The sequence below is a fragment of the Rhipicephalus microplus genome, chromosome 6 (assembly GCF_043290135.1).
Source record: "Rhipicephalus microplus isolate Deutch F79 chromosome 6, USDA_Rmic, whole genome shotgun sequence".
In the NCBI taxonomy this organism is placed as follows: Eukaryota; Metazoa; Arthropoda; class Arachnida; order Ixodida; family Ixodidae; genus Rhipicephalus; species Rhipicephalus microplus.
In genome coordinates, this window is record NC_134705.1 from 204,713,550 (window position 1) to 204,716,952 (window position 3,403).

Genomic DNA, 3,403 nt, shown 5'->3' on the forward strand with positions numbered 1-3,403 from the left:
TGGCAATGTTGCGGCTCAAGAGGACGTCGGCGAGAGGAAGGAGGACATATTGACCATCGGGAACTTGGGGCTGTGCGGTCAAAACGACGAAGGTGGCTGCCTGAGCTGACAGCCGCACATCCTGAAGAGAGCACAGGCGCGGCGGGGCAGTGTGGGGTTCAGCGACTATCTGAGGCAACTCTAGCTGAAGAACGCCTGTAGCACAATCGATCAGAGCAGAATGATTCGACAAGAAGTCCAGGCCTAGGATAATGTCATAAGGGCAGTGGTCAATCACGGCTAAAATGACAGAAGTAGTGTGGTCCTTTATACGTAAGCGGGCAGTGCACAGACCGAGAACCATCGGCGTGCCGCCATCGGCCACACGGAGCATTTGTGCAGCCGCTGGTGTCAGAACTTTCTTTAAACGTGTGCGTAGGCTTGAACTCATGACCGAAATGCTTGCGCCGGTGTCGACAAGTGCTTGTACAGGTTCGCCGTCTACTTTAACGTCTATTACACTTCGTCTGGTGGGAACGGAAAGAGGATTTGCTGCGGAAGTCGTCAATGCAGCACCACCTCCGGGGGCTGCATTTCTCAGTTTTCCGAGACAACGCGGCCGGAAGCCACGGGGGACGAGAAGCGCCGTGGCTGCGGCGAACGGGACGATGGACGACGTGTTTGCGGCGATCGAGACTGGTGCCCACGTGGTGAAGGCGAGCGGCTGTACCAAGTGTTCCGAGAATGGTCAATGGCATTGGGCTCTTCGGCAGGTGGAAAGGTGCGGGCGGTATCGTCGAAACGGGTCATATTGGTCGTTGCGCGATGTGCCGAGGACCATGTGTTGCGGCAGTAACGGGCAATATGTCCAACGCGGTGGCAGTTGAAACATATAGGGCGGTCATCTGCAGTTCGCCACTCAGCCGGGTTGCGAGTACGTGGAGAAGACCGTCGGTCGGAGAAGGGCATCACGAAAGGGCGTTCGCTGACTCTAGGCGCGGTGACATGGCACACGGAATGCACTCCGATGTTTTCAAGCTCCTGGCGCACGATGGCTTGAACAAGAGGAACAGTAACAGGAGTGGCATCGGTACTGCGCGAATAGAACGCCGAGGGCGCCATAGCTTCCAGTTCACGACGAACAATGCGTGTAAGGTCTCCCGGCGGCGATGCACGTTGTGGTGTTGACTGGTCCTCGCAAGTAGATGTTGCAGCGGTGTTTGGGAGTCGAGCGAATGTTTGTAGAATGCGGCGACTTTTCACTTGCTCGAACTGACGACACTCTTTGATGATCGCGTCTACGGTGGAACAGCCCTTGCACATCAGGAGATTGAACGCGTCGTCGGCAATCCCTTTCAGAACATGTCCCACCTTGTCACCTTCTGTCATGTCGCTTTCGGCCTTTTGGCAAAGGGCCAGCACGTCTTGAATGTAAGCGAGGTATGACTCCGTAGGGGATTGGGCACGGCAGGCCAATTCCTTTTTGGCGGCGATCTTCCGACTGGCGGTTTTGCCAAACACCTCTCGCATCTTTGCTTTGCATTGGTCCCAGCTTGTGAGTTCTTCTTCATTGTTCTCATACCACACCTTGGCCGTGCCTCTCAAATAGAACAGCACACGACCGACTCTGGGTGATCGCGACGAAACCAACGAAACCCCACAGAACAGCTGTGCTGTGAGCTCGCTGCTTGAGCCACGGCGGCAGTTAACCTTTTGCTGCCGTTGATTACGCGCGTTAACCGGGAAGCATGCCGTCTGCGCACGCAGCGCGGCCCTGCCGGACTCATCATCTTCGGAGAACGACGTGTTGAAATGCGTACGCGGCCGGCTGGGAACGTTTTAACGCAGGCACCGAAGAAGTCGTCGCACGCCGCAAGAAGCAACCATCATGGCCATGAGTGTGGGCAAGCTGATCGGCTGCGTGCTGGTCATGTGGCTGCTGGTCGTTCTCATGATCAGCGGCCCCTTGTTCCACAGCGGTGAACCGGACGAGCAAGTGCTGGCACGGCTAACCCGTGCCGTCAGCGAGCTGGAAACGCTCAAACAGCAGAATGAAGAGCTTCGCTCCCTGCTCAACGCCATCAAAGAGCCCAGCAAGAAAGAGGAAGCAAAGGAGTTAAAGCAGCCAGTCATCCAGCAAACTGGGTGTGGCGAGCCCAGCCAGGAGTATGAGGTGCGACGGCGCAGGGTGGCCGATGGCGTCCAGGAGCTTTGGTTCTATGCACGTGCACAACTCAAGAAGTTACTGCCCAACCTGAAACAGGAAGACAAGGCCACAATGCAGCTCATCATCGATGATTTGGCGGAGCATCGGCGCGCCATCCAGCTGGACCTGGAGGAGATGCGACGGGCCGACGGCCACGATGCATGGCGCCAGGCCGAGTCGCGCGCCCTGTCCGATCTGGTGCGCTCCCGCCTGTCGCAGCTGCAGCACCCACCCGACTGCGGCAAGGCACCCAAGCTGGTCTGCAGCCTGAACAAGGGCTGTGGGTACGGCTGCCAGGTGCACCACGCCACCTACTGCCTCATCACAGCGTATGCCACGCGCCGCACCCTGGTACTCCACTCGAAGGGATGGCGCTACTCATCTGCTGGGTGGGAGAGTGTCTTCCTGCCAGTCAGCAACAGCTGCACAGAGGCACCTTCGGGCGTGCCGTGGTCAGCCGACGTGGCCAATGCGCCCGTTGTGGAACTTCCCATTATCGACAACGTCCAGCCAAGGCCGGCCTTTCTGCCGCTGGCCGTGCCCGACGACCTCGCGGCAAGGATAACACGGCTGCACGGCCAGCCCGGGTTGTGGTGGGTGTCGCAAGTGCTGGGATATCTTCTACGGCCGCAGCCCAGCCTGCAGCGCTTCTTTGACAAAGCGGCACGCGACATGGCCTTCAAGGGACCAGTCGTGGGTGTGCATGTGCGCCGAACCGACAAGGTCGGCACTGAGGCCGACTTCCATGGCATCGAGGAGTATATGGAGCATGTGGCCGACTACTTCGAGCGGCTCGCTCTCAAGGGAGGAGCCGTGCCCCGTCGCCGGGTCTATCTAGCCACGGATGACCCCAAGCTGCTCGGGGAGGCACGCAGCAAGTACCCCGCACCTCCACCAATATGTTACGAGGTTGGTTGCTTCTGAGCAAGATGTATTTGCAGAGTAAAAACTACAGGCAAGAGACACAATGGCTGATTGGCCCAGTCGCGCGCCTGTCAGTCGCACCTCTTCCTTTTCTTCCTCTCCGTAGCAATATTACGGGATACTTTCTGAGAACTTCATTCGCTGAGCAACAAAGGTGTCACTTAGGGAAACCATCCCATTCGGCTGGGCTTCACGGGTGGAACCGTCGAGCAACAGTGGTTACCTTATAGCCGACTGAAACAAGCTTCAAACTTCCGATGCGCCCATCGTTTCTCAGGCTGGACAGTATGACAC

At 57.8% G+C, this 3,403-nt stretch overlaps 1 pseudogene across 1 annotated transcript; it reads left to right on the forward strand.

Moving 5' to 3' along the window:
- Nucleotides 1-1,607: 1,607 nt before the first annotated feature.
- Nucleotides 1,608-3,109, forward strand: LOC142766128 (alpha-(1,6)-fucosyltransferase pseudogene; annotated as a pseudogene). Its single transcript, XR_012884420.1, has one exon. The product of XR_012884420.1 is annotated as an alpha-(1,6)-fucosyltransferase pseudogene (transcript).
- Nucleotides 3,110-3,403: the final 294 nt, after the last annotated feature.